The 13088-nt window shown below is 44.4% G+C and overlaps 1 protein-coding gene across 5 annotated transcripts in view; it reads left to right on the plus strand.

Moving 5' to 3' along the window:
* Nucleotides 1-303: 303 nt before the first annotated feature.
* LOC105484363 (FAT atypical cadherin 3) overlaps nucleotides 304-13088 on the plus strand; it is a 695427-nt gene continuing 682642 nt past the window's right edge. Inside the window, exon 1 of one of the 5 annotated variants that reach the window (XM_071075445.1) lies at nucleotides 304-854. The gene's annotated coding sequence lies outside the window, so the exon portion shown is untranslated. The remainder of the gene's footprint in view (nucleotides 855-13088) is intronic. The other 4 variants (XM_011745893.3, XM_011745895.3, XM_071075446.1 and 1 more) reach the window with 4 other exon arrangements.

A 13088-nucleotide genomic window follows, 5' to 3' on the forward strand; every position in this document is an offset into this window, starting at 1 on the left:
CCATGTTAATCTCGATGTGCCTCAGTTTCCTCTCTGTCCCAGGAGAGTAACGCGTTCTCTACCTGCACGGGGCTGTGGTGCGGATGAGACTGAACGCAGTGTGCTAAAGCTCTCCCAAGCCAGCAAGCACCACGCTCTCTCCGCGGCAGGAAAGCACGTTGGTGTTATCCTAGAGCCCCAGAGGGCTGAGGGAAGACTCGAGCTCTAAAATTAGTACAGCTTCCAGGCCTGGCGCCGGGAATGCCCTCCAGCTCGCCGCGCCTCCCCCACCGCCCCCTCCCGCGCGCCCCGTCTCCCCCTGCGCCACGCTCCGAGATCGCTAGTCATCCCCGACGCCGAGACTCCTCTCCCCCTCGCCCTTTTCGCTCGCGGTTTGGGAGGAGGAGACTGCGAGAGAGAAGCGCTAGGGGGAGATGGGAGAGGGGCTTGGCCGTGCGTAGGCGTCGGCTGTGATGGGGAGCCCGGAGCAGCCAGGCGGCGAGCAGTAGCGGCGGCGGCTGCAGCTCGGAACAGACAGGAGAGCCGGCGCTCCTCCCGGCAGGCTGCGCTGTGAACTCGGCTGCGGATTGGGATCTCGCGCCCCCGTCCCTCTCCTCCCGCTGCTGTTCTCCTCCCCTCGGCTCCCCTCCTCCGCTTGCGAACCCCCGGCGGCGGCGGCAGCGGCGGCGGCGGCTGCGGCGTCCCGAGCGCAGAGCGCTTCTGCCGGCGGCCTCAATCCCGGCTAGCGCGAGGTGGGCACTGCGGCGGCAGCAGCCGGAGGACCGGCTCGCCCGGAGCAAGAGCGCGGAGCTCTGGGTGAGGAAGACCACGGGAGAAGCGCCTCGTAGAGCCGTGGATCGCGGGCGGAGGCAAGGGTGCGTGGGGATTTGTAGCGTGCTGATTTAGCTGCCTGGTGCACCGGCTGGAGCGCGCCTGCCCGAGCACAGCCTCAGCTGCTGGGTGCAAATGGGCTGCGAGGTGGGCTCTGGAGGCGAGAACCGACGGAGCGCATGGGGGAAACTTTTCACCTTGTAAAGTTCCAGCCTCCGCGCAGTCCCGAGCCACCGTTGCTGCCGCTGCAAACTGGAGGGGAGGGTGACTTGGCCCTGCGGCGGGAGCCGGGAGGTTTACACGGAGAGTTGGCCAAGTTTGGGGCTGAGGATTTGGGGAGGGGTTGCGAGGGGGGTTGCGGATCAGTGCACCCATCCCCGGCTCCCAGCCGCCCCTGCAGGTGGATGAGAAGGTTCAGGTGGCGAGCTTGCTTGGCAGCCGGTGCCTCTCGAGCGCAGTGGGGGATGTTCAGATGCCGATGGATGATGCACTTAGGGGACCCGGAGGTGCAAGTTGGGTCATCGCTAGGCAAGGCGCGGCGCAGAGCAGGGAGCCCAGCCTCCACTTTCGCTAGGAAAGGGAAGGGGTTACCAGTCTGCGGGTCTGTTCCCCACGCCTGACTCGGGCTTGCGGGGCTTGTGGGCAGGGTGAGATGTAGTGAACGGCGGCGGCAGCTCTTCGACTGAGAGCGACATCCTTTACGGAGTGGTTGGGGGCAGAGACTATCCCTGCTGTCTTGACAAGGAGAGGGAACCGGAATGCTTTGCGAGAGTGCATGATTTTTGGCGGGCGTGTGGGAAGGCTGCTTGTCTTTGAAAAGAAAGCAGCGCGGGGCTGACCGTCCCAGGAGTGTGGAGGAGCTGTCTCCGGGCTGTGGGCGAGAACGCCAGGGGCACCAGCTCCGAGCTCAGGCCCCACTCCCGGGCGGTGCGGGGTAAATCCCCTCTACAGGCCAGTGTGTGTGCAGGGCAAGGGTAGGGGGCTGAGGGGCGCTGGCGGGGAGGCAGTAGAGGTGGCCTGGACCATCTTGGCGCGGCGCGCGGTGAGCGCGAGGATTCCGCCAGTGGGAGTCGCTGAGCTAAAGTGCATCTGGCCCCCCGGCTTGCGCGATGGCGAGCCCGGATATTTTTAGCTGTGCTGTGATCTGAATTCCCTCCTCCCCTCTCTCGTTGACTTTTGTCGCGTGTGTTTTCCGAGATGGTTAAACATTGACCACGATTAGGCTTTGCGGAAAGCAACTTTTATTCACTTTCCGCCATTCTCCTCTTGTGGGCTGCGGGTGGCGGGGGCGGGGGCGGGGGGTGCTTGGGGCAAGGATGCAGGGGTGGCCTGAGTTTGGCTGCAAGCTAAGAGAGCCACTTGAGTTACCCGGGATGAGAGGAACAGGGGCGCTCCCGGGGTTCGAGTGTGCTGGCAGTGACATCCTGAGGCTGCAGCTCGCTGGAATAATGGGCTCAAACCAGGCGGTGGAGAGGGGTCCCCGGAATGGACGTCGGGGGCAGGGAGGCTGCGGAGACTCTGCGATGTCTCTGTGAAGGACTAGGAGAGGATCCCAGGAGGGAGTGGCGCCTGCGACCCCGAGCGTGGGCAGCCGGTGGCTCTGGCACGCGGAATCTGGTGGACTCCTAGCGCCTTGGCCGGGAGCTCCAGCTCCATCCCGCCGCCGCCGCGCGCCCAATGGGACTCAGCTTCGGGTTTGGGGGAACCTGCAGCAGCCGCGGCGGGAGGGAGGGACGCTGGGACCGCGCTAATGATTGAAGTCTTTTTTCCCCCTCTCCCCTCCTCCCGCTCCTCTCCGCCCCCAGACTCTGGCGCGTTTGTTTTCCAAGTTGGATCCCACTTCCATTTACAAGTGTCAGACAAACCCGCGAGAACCTCCCCCCACCCGCCCCGGCCCCAGCCAGACTAGGGAGGGCGCGCGGGGGGAGGGGGCGAGCTGTCTGGGCAGCGCCTGTGGAGGTGCGACGGGCCCACCCGGGGCTTGAGCGGCTGGGGTTCCTGTGCGTGGGGCCTTGATGTTTAAAAGATACACATAAACAGCAACAAAACCCAAACCGCTCGTGGCCAGTTGTATTCCGCCGCTTTTCTCCTCTTTGCCTCGGACATACTAATTTTCTGGCCCTGACGCTAGTCTTTTCAAAGGCGAGTCCGGGGTAGTGGGAGGAAGGGGCGGGGGAGCAGGCCGACCAGTTCATCACCGTGGATTTGTGCTCCTGGCTTTGTTGCTAGGATTAGATTCTCTGATTGCGCCCAGGCTGAGTTAAAATAAAAGCAGAGAGACAGAGAAGCGGCCAGAAAGACTGCAGACGACTTTGCCCGGATCCAGGCGGCAAATTCAGGTGGTGGAAAGGGGAAGCCCGCCATCTAGGAATTGAGGACCGAGGTGCCCACATCTCAGTATCGATCAAACAGAGCCCAGATTTCTTCTCCACCAGCAGGCACTGAACTTCTCTTCACATTTACAGAACGCTTGAATGATGTTCTGGTGTGACGTGGAGATTTGAATCTGAGAAGGAAAGGAAGGGAGGAGGGGATGGAAGAGAGAAGAGATTTGAGAGATTGTGATTCTTCAGAATCCTAGAAATTGCACAAAGCCAACTGCTTCTGCTTTTTTCTTTCTTCTTCTTCTTCCTCTTTTTTTTTTCTTTCTTTATTCCTAAATTGGAGCAGTTGAACAGTGAGAGAATAAGGAACAGCCAAGGAAACCAAGGCTCAAGAGACAAAGACAAAATACCTAATAACTTTAGCACTTTGATGTGCTTTTTATTTAATAGGGTTGGAGTAGGGGAAGGTTTTTTTTGTTGTTGTTGTTGTTTTGTTTTGTTTTGTTTTTAACATTTTACAAGGAGAAAAGTTGTCTCTTAGAATTAAACCGAATGTTGATATTCAATCATGAATCTCAGTTGTTGCCTTTTTGGAACTTGAACAATGAGTGATGCTGGGGCCAGTTTCTGTGCACAGTGCACTGGGATGAGAAAGTTCCCAGAACTGTCCAGTTATAATGTCTTCATATCATCTGAATCACACAGAGAACTCCACATGAAAGGCAGCTGGCTCAGAGATCAGAAATCAGTCAGCTGCTGGGCTGGCTCCATCTCTTGTCGCTGCAGGATTTTCACAGCCAGTGTTTGTTGACCAGCGACTGGCTCTCAAGCCTTTTAGAAATTTTTCTTTCAAATTTTATTTATTCTGGTCCCTGGCGGAGTCATTTTGGGGATTTTTTTAATAGGACCCAGTCTGTCTGTTAACTAGCAATTACAGTTATGCTGAGCTACTCAAAAATGAAATGAGTAGCAATAAACAGTGGATACCCACTGACCTGTATGCTATATGGTTATTTTGCTAGCCCACAGCTTTTGTAAAGCTATGGCTCTTCAGGCTGCTCGCAGAAGAACATTTTGATGTGTCAGGTTATGTTATCATCCCTGCTTTCTTCGTACGATCCTGAATGACCTGCGCTAATCTGGCTGATGAATTATGTCAAACAGAAAGAAGGAGGCAATTACCAGGCAGGAGAGGGTATTGAGTCATTACCAGCAGGTCTGAGGAGTGCTCCTGGTGGCTGTTGTGTTGTTATGCTATATTAATAGCTCACAAAGCAAAAAAGACCATTGTGGCTTTATTTTACCAGTTGTGGAGTTTGGGTATGGCATTCCTTCATAGCCCACATCTGCCCAGTTGCCTGGTGGGTTGGCTTTTTCCTCTAGGGCAAGAAGGAAAAGGATAGTAATGAGGGTATTTGATTTTTTTTTTTTTTCCATTGTGGGGTCATCCCCAGGTGTTTTGGTTTTGGTTGTTTTTTTTTTCTTCTTCTTCTGCAGGAGGCTTGAGTAGGGATCATCTGATGGGAGCAGGTGGGCCTGTCCATTTGAATTGATTTCCTTTGATTGCTGAAGAAGGACTATTGATGAACCACTTCTTTGCTGATTGTGGCAAACATTAGAATTGGAATGGAAATTTAAAAGAAAGGGATCTGACAGACTTAGAGTGAAGGATTTGTGTTCTGCCCAGTTCCTTCCTACAGTTAGCAGAGCCTCTGATTTCTACAGATATGCATGGTCTTAAAAATGTTAAAGAAAGCACAACTCCTACGTATGCAGTTTTACTTATTGGTGAAATTTTCTGCAATGCTTTTTCGATCTCTAATTGTTGAATATGTCATTGTCAGCATCTTTCTACCCAAATTGTAAGGAGTGGATCTTTGTTTTTTTAATATATCCTGACCTCTTGAGGATCACCACAGTGTGACAACTTTCTTTGAGAAGACTCGGGAGAGTAAATACCTCTTCTGTGTGTGTCAATTTAATTCTATAGGCTTCTCAAACTTATTGGGTTTTCTGTCAATTGCAGGGTATCTACTCCTTTAATAAGCTTTATTCCTTTCCTTGTTTTCTTTTTTTATTTATTTTTATTATTTTTATTTTTATTTTTTACATTACCTCCTTTCTCCAAATTTCTAAGAATAATTTTCAGGAAAGGCTGCCTTTCCTTGAAAAAAAAATTCAGCTTAATGACACAGATTGAATTTATTGAGAACATATTTGACACTTGTCTAGTGGGTTCAAGCCAGTTTCTGGTCTACTAAAATCGGCTATCAGTTACATGTAATAGTGACAAATGACCCATTCTAGCAATTCTGAATTGGAACGGCATTTTCAGGTTAGTCTTAATTTTAGCATATTCTAGGACTTAGATTTTCTTTCTTTTTTTTTTTTCTTCTGCTAAGTGGAAGGGATGAAAATTTGAGAATGGATTTACTGGCATGGTGATAGAAAATAGAAAACAGCTTTCAGAACTTTAGGAATCAAACTCATCACATAAACAAAATATTACTTCCTTTACCAGCTAGATATACATGAATGTAGAGAACCTGGAGGAGTTGTGAGGAGGGCCACGGGATTGTCCTTCCTTGAACAATGCATTATTGAAGGTGTTGCCTATCCTGGGCGAAAAAGTCATACAGGGGACCCTAAGAGGAGTCCTTGAGCAGATGTTAGTATTTCAACTTTCTCCCCTTCTGGGGTTCCAAAACTGTGAATTATAGACTCTTTAACAAAGGAAAGTTGTTTCATTAACTTTTGCCTTTGTACATCTGAAATAGATCCCTTTTTAAAATTCTGTAAAGTTACATGGAATTTAACTTATTTTTTCTTTCTTTAAAAAATGCCTTGCTTTCTCTATTTTCCCTATTTTATTTTTGTTATTTATTTATTTAGAGACAGAGTCTCGCTCTGTTGCCCAGGCTGGAGTGCAGTGGTATGTTCTTGGCTCACTGCAACCTCCGCCTTCTGGGTTCAAGTGATTCTCGTGCCTCAGCCTTTCCAGTAACTGGGATTACAGGCACACGCCACCATGTCCTCTTCATTTTTTTATTTTTAGTAGACAGGGTGTTTTGCCATGTTGGCCAGGCTGCTCTTGAACTCCTGGTCTCAAGTGATCCGCCGACCTCAGCCTCCCAAAGTGCTTGGATTATAGACATGAGCCACCGTCCCCAGCCCTGTTATTTATGTTTTAAAAATTTCTTTCAAAGTTCTTTTCAGCAATATTTACTGAATCTACCTCTTTCACAAGACAGTGGTCAAGATTCAAAGAATAGTAAAATATATCCATTGCTTCTGCTTAGTACTGTGTATTGGGAAAATGAGAGATGCGTATGTGTGTACACTAGAAGTCACATCTAACAATGTTTATTAATTGACAAAAGAATGTCTACGAACAGGAGCCTCAAGGAGGAGGGAGAGATAAATGTGAGGTGAAGTAAACTTTTAAGAGGAGTGTAAGTTATTAAAGTGAATATATTTAATAATTCTTACTAAAGCCCTAATGTATGCAAGGCACTAAGAAATAAATTAATTCCTTCATTTGTCAGGGGGCAGGGCAGAGCTCCTTTTTGTAAGAACATGTTCATGGGGCAGGTCAAATGGGCTGTTGGAATGTTAGTTAATATTTTGAGAAGACTTCAGAATTTATTCATGTCCTTTCTCCACTGTCCCCTTGTGGTCTCCCAACCCCCAGTTTCCAACGTAGCCTTTAGGATTTTTTCAATGTGTCTGGGAGCCTGCATGCAGGTGCACACGGTGTACTTTTAGTCCTCTGTTTTCCTATGTTTGAGACTTAGTTGTGAATCTCAGGGTTAACTTTGTCACAGAACACTCTGAGGTGTTCTGTCCTTTAGGTATTCATCATTTAGATCTGTTGCTTGGTTTTTAACCTTAAAAAAAAAGTTTTAAGAAAATGGCATACAAAGTAACATTAGCTTCCAGAATGTGAGTGCAAAGGCTAGACTTTTTACCTTGGACGTTCTTTATGACTTGATCCTACTTGTACTTTTCAGAGCAGTTGCAAATAATATTTCCGTTAATTCTTTCTTTCTTTTCTTTTTTGAGATGTTGGAGATAAGCACAGCTGTTGAATGAGGCACAGATATGAAAGGTTAACTGGAAGTTTAATTATAACTTCAGGACTTCAACTAAATTAAATTCCAAACAATCTGATAAAAATTGTAGCCTTTTCAGTGCCGTGGAAGGTCAAAAAGTGACACTCTGGAGCAGCTATTGATGTTTTATATTTTGAGATAAGCCCCAAATTATTAATACTGCTAAATATCATTGAACATTATTTAATACTTGTAAACATCTAAGAGTATTCCAGATGACACAGATTAAATTTGGTGACAAATGTGCTTAATGACAGTATAAATACCAGTTTGTTTTTTTTATCAGATAAATTCTATGCATGTCTCTGTGTGTTTTTTTCCAAAGCAAAATGAGGCTATATCTTGGTAGGAGGATCAGCTTGGTCTCTTTTGAAACCTAGAGCATTTATCGCACATGACATCTTGTTGATTTTTTAAGTCCAAGTATGTGATCAATATTTTGGACATCTGAAATCTATTTTTGATTGTGGTTTGCAATTCTCTGTTGGTTCTAAGTGGTGGCTTAATGATGGCAGTTGCTGTTGTGATTGGGTGAGCAGTTATGTGATTCATGTGGTCCCGTCCCATGCTAGGGTGGATTTTGCGGCTAGGGTTTCATCAGATTGGCCCGGCTATGGAGAGCTTCACTGCAAAGAAATGTACACATGAAAGTGGGCCAAATGCAGATGACTTTAACATCGCCCGTGTTATGGATAGAGTGGGGTGTGAATCTTTCCCACACTTTCCACTTAAAAAAAAGTTTGCTAATAACCGTTTCAATCAAATGAATAAGAATTCAGAAGTGTGTGGTAATCTCTCTTGAGAATTTGGTACCTATTTGATAGGACTGTAAAGGCATTTCAGAATGTCAATTAAATGGAAAAATATGCCTGGAATTGAATATAATTAAGAAATGTTGAAGTCTGGTGTCTACATATTCAGATACTGTATAAGATGGTTTAATTAGTGAACAAGGATTTGGATTTATTGACAGAAGGTCTCTTTCTCGTGGCATATTTCACTCATTAAAAGCTCATAATGTCTTGGATCTTTTTAGCTGTTGGAACTTGACCATTTGTCATTTTGTGCTTCTTGACTTCAGTGACATGAGCTTTTTTTTTTTTTTTAACTGTGCAACTGATTAGGATGATGTTGCATCTCCCATTGATGATTATTTCCATGGAGTGGATGCATGGTATCTTGTAAACGTTATGAAGCATTAGGCAAAACTCAGTACTGCTGAAAAACAAGAATTGGGAGGTAGAATTACTATTGTGGAATTTTTGGTCTAGCATCTTAGAAGTAATTAGAGTAACTTCCTTTTTATAACTACTAGGTTTATATTATATTTACCTGATGGCAGAATTTACATTTAAATTCACGTTTCTCTACATCCTTTTCAGTTTTTTGGTTAATGGTTTATTAGTTCAAATCCTTTTTATTCCTGACTGTTGACGTGAAACAGTTTTTAATCATATAGAAGATTGAAATTCTTTTTTAATATTCTTGCTGTGGGATATATTTCTTTTTGAACTGCATTTGATGATTATAAGTGCCTGAAAGTACTGCAGTTAGTAAAAAGAGAACTTGGGAATGTTGGCAAGTGAGGTAGGGAGAAACATGGTTCAGTCAGTCCTTGAGAATTTTTCATTACCTGTTTATAACTTAGATTTTGGCTCTCTCCTATACTGGTATTAATGTGAACAGCTACTTTTATAAGATTTTTAAATTCCTCATCTTCATAGGTATGTTCTCTAACTCGGAGCTATTTAAAGTAATCTAGCATTCCATCTTTCCTGTAGACATAGCAGATCATTCACAGTCTGGTTGAACTAAGTACACATTACATTGTTAGTCTTTTTGGTGGCATGTGCTGGCTTCTTCAGGTCAATGTCATTGTTGGCAAAGTGTATTAAGAGTGCTCCTATTATCTTGGAATAACTTTTGCATGGAGCATATTAAATAAATGTGGTGTCTGACCCTTCAAAAGTTAGCTTCCTCAGCTGAATGATGTTTAGCTAAATAAGTATAAGTCATAATGTATGAGTGATCCTAAGTCAGTAAGATGGTGAACTGAAGTGGCATCATCTGCTTGGAAGTCCCTGGATTAACAATGGGACTTGTATTTATATTCGGAAGATAACCGCTGCAATGAGGAAATTGGGCAATCTAGGCAATTGAACAATTGGATGGGAAACGTAAGACAAAATATATTATATTGCCAGATCAATTCCCTGGATCTTGTTGAGTTATACGATAATTAAATAATCTTCTTTTATTTGGAAGTGCACATTTTGTATGCATAATAACTTGCATTAATCACTATTTCTAAGATGTATTCAGCAGTGCACACCTTGTGTTCGGTTTACATTCTACATATTTTTGTTAAATAGGTAGTATTAATAACACATTGTACCTTATCTCCAAAGAGAAAGAGATCGATCACTTTCATACAGCTCATCGGTGGTTACTATAATAATCTAAGTGAATAAACCTAGATTGTTCTTATACAATAGATATGTGTTTAAACATTGAATGTAAATGACATTTTTTAAAACAAATCACATCTTAAATTCTTTCAACTAGGGAAAATACACTTTTCATTTAAACAGATGTGGCAAATTATTTTTATAAAGAACAATTTGTCTCTCTTACATTTATCTGTTTTTTAAGTTCAGATTTTGTATATTAAATTTCTTAAACAGAGGCAAGAGGGTATACATATTGGAAATATACTTTTGTTCAAACATATAATAAACTGAAAGAGTTTGACCTTCTCCTTCAGTACTGCTATGACGAGAAGCAGCATCAGAGGGGAAAATAAAGGGAGGAGATGGAACTGGAATGAGAGAAAAACAGAAATGAACACCTAGTTTATGGAGATGTTGAGGAAATGTTAAAGTTTAGACTTTCTGGGCCAGGAGTGGTGGCTCACACCTGTAATCCTGGCACTTTGGGAGGCTGAGGCAGGCGAATCACCCGAGGTCAGCAGTTCGAGACCCACCTGGCCAACATATAGTGAAACTCCGTCTGTACTAAAAAATACTAACATTGCTGGGCACGGCGGCTCACGCCTGTAATCCCAGCACTTTGGGAGGCCGAGTTGGGCAGATCATGAGTTCAGGAGTTCAAGACCAGCCTCACCAACATGGTGAAACCCTATCTCTACTAAAAATATAAAAATTAGCCAGGTGTGGTGGTGGACGCTTGTAATGCCAGCTACTTGGGAGGCTGAGGCAGCAGAATCTCTTGAACCTAGGAGACGGAGGTTGCAATGAGCTGAGATGGTGCCATTACACTCCAGCCTGGGCAACAACAGTGAGACTCCGTCTCAAAAAAAAAAAAAAAATTAGCTGGGTGTGGTGGTACATGCCTGTAGTCCCAGCTACTTAGGAAGCTGAGGCAGGATAATCACTTGAACCCAGGAGGCAGAGGTTGCAGTGAGCTAAGATTGTGCCACTGCACTCCAGCCTGGGTGACAGAGCAAGACTCCATCTCAAAAAAAAAAAAAAAATCTGGACAGAAGGGCCAGGCCAGTCCAACCCGGAATCATACCTCTGACAATGACAATGTCAGCACTTTTGCTGACATTCCTGTTTCTAGCCTTTGGAACATCCAGAGAAGAGAAGTGCCCCTCTTCTCTCAGGGCCTCTTGTCTTCTGCAGCCCCTCTACCTTTTTCTCTCTTTGGTACTTCTTGGCCCCTTTATCGCTCCCAACTCCCTAGCTCCTGTAGTCACTGGTTGGAGCTCCATGCTGTCCTGAAGGTATTGCTTACACCTGACCTCTTATATTGTTTTTCCGTATCTCTGCACTCAGGTCCCCCCTACACTTGGTGGTATTATTGCAGCACTGTTCACATGCCTTGTAATGAAATTACCTGTGCGGATGTCTCTGTCTCCCATAGGCCATCATTCCCTGGGCTCAGTGGGATAACATATTAAGCTTTGGTCCCCCACTGTTACTACTAGATCTTGCCAATGTTTAATATTTAAAATTGAATGACTGTATTTGTTTATGTTCAACTTGGTTAGTGATTATGGACTTCCACAATTGACCATCTATGACCAAATATTGAAAAATATCCCTTTGAGGTATTAAGACTGCATTATGATTCTGGTACTGAAAAGATATATTACTTCTGAGGTCCACATTTCACAGTTGAAGGAAAGATCCTCTAGGCACAAATACGCATGCTCTTTATTGGCTGATCTGCTCAAGCTCTGGATCTTTCCTATGTGTTCTCAGCAAGTGGTGGGAACACATCAAGAAGGCATGTTGGATGCATCCAGGTGTCCAGTCACCTTTCAGTAGCATCACTTTGTTTTCGAGGAATGTATGATAAGGGTGTTAGGTACCTAATGGTACATTCTCATGGCGTTTGATGTTCACAGTCAAAGGTAAAATAGAGTGGGAGGTAGGAGTATAAATCAGTGCTGAGTTTTTTGTGTCTCAAGAAAGCATAGAACACATAAGTAGGAATGTTATTATAATAAGGATCCTTGGAGCCTTTCTCAATTCTATTTAAAAATTAAATTATTCATAAACACCTGTGCTGTAACTATTATTACACTACGTTACAGTCAACACATTTCATAAGGGATTGAGGCATTCCAGTATATTCTGAGGCCCAGAGGCTCACAGGGGTATAGGTCACTCTGTAGTGACCATTGTGGGCAAGAAAATCTTTCTCTAAAGGTTGGAGGTACAGTTTCTGGTACATAATAAAGCTTGTCTCTGTAAAGCGAATGTATGAAGTAATCTGACAGTTCATAATAGAATAGAAAAAATGCAAGTCTTGTAAAATTTAAATCCCCCCTCTTTTTTTTTTTTTTTCAATTACACTGCACTATATGCATTATTTGAGGGGCAGGCTGGTGAAATCAACATGTGAGCAGGTGCGTGTCTTGGGAATGTCCTACTACAAAAAATGTTCAATAACTATTTCCTGAATGAATAGAAATTGGAAAAGACTGTGTCTGTCTTTTAGCCACTTTGTTATTCTGTGAGCTTAACAAACAAAATCTCATTAACACCAAATCCACAGGAGCATGAGAAATGTGTAATACTCTTAATTTCTTATTAAGTGATTTGTGTTTATTAAAAATTGGCTTGAAGGTACACTGCACATATTCATAATATTGGAGTCTAGATCCCTGAATCTTTCTTGTACTCAGAATTTGCTCACAATTTAATGTTGGAATCATGAGTAGAAAAAGGGGTATCTTACTTCTGGAGAGATTTACTGAAATGGGAAGATGACGAGTTAGACTTTGGAGATCCTTCTTTCATGTTCCCATGCCTTTTAGTTTTGTGTGATTGTTTTAGGCCTTTATTTCTCCAGGCACACTTTGTATGTGTCTATAAGCAGATGAGAGGGAGCAAGGGCACATAGGGGCTGATAGAGGTAAATGTAAATCCTGTTTTTTCCCTATTAACTCATGAGGCCTGCTGGGTAGCAGCAGGCATTACCAGACATTTAATTGTGTGCAAGGTAAGGCTGGCACAATTCCAGCATCATGGTGGAGCAAGAATTATACTAATCAACTGGGATATACTGCATATATTGATTAGAGTTGGATTTTGTTATGCAAAAGAAAAAAACCCTTATAAATAGTGGGAAAGTAATTGAGAGTAATTAAAAAGGCAGAGAGTTAATTCACAGTTCTTTAGATGAAAGGGTATTTTGATCCTTTGCTTCCATGCAGATTTCCGGGCAGGCTGGAGCAGTCTGTGAGTGCTGAGTGTAAATGGTATGATCAGTGTTACCATTCAACTGGATAGTAAGCAGGCAAGCTGTGTAGATGATATGCTGGTGACCAAGTTCGAACAGTTTCTACTTGGTGACTCTCCTTTGTTTGGGA

Source organism: Macaca nemestrina, chromosome 12 (assembly GCF_043159975.1).
Source record: "Macaca nemestrina isolate mMacNem1 chromosome 12, mMacNem.hap1, whole genome shotgun sequence".
Taxonomy (NCBI): domain Eukaryota; kingdom Metazoa; phylum Chordata; class Mammalia; order Primates; family Cercopithecidae; genus Macaca; species Macaca nemestrina.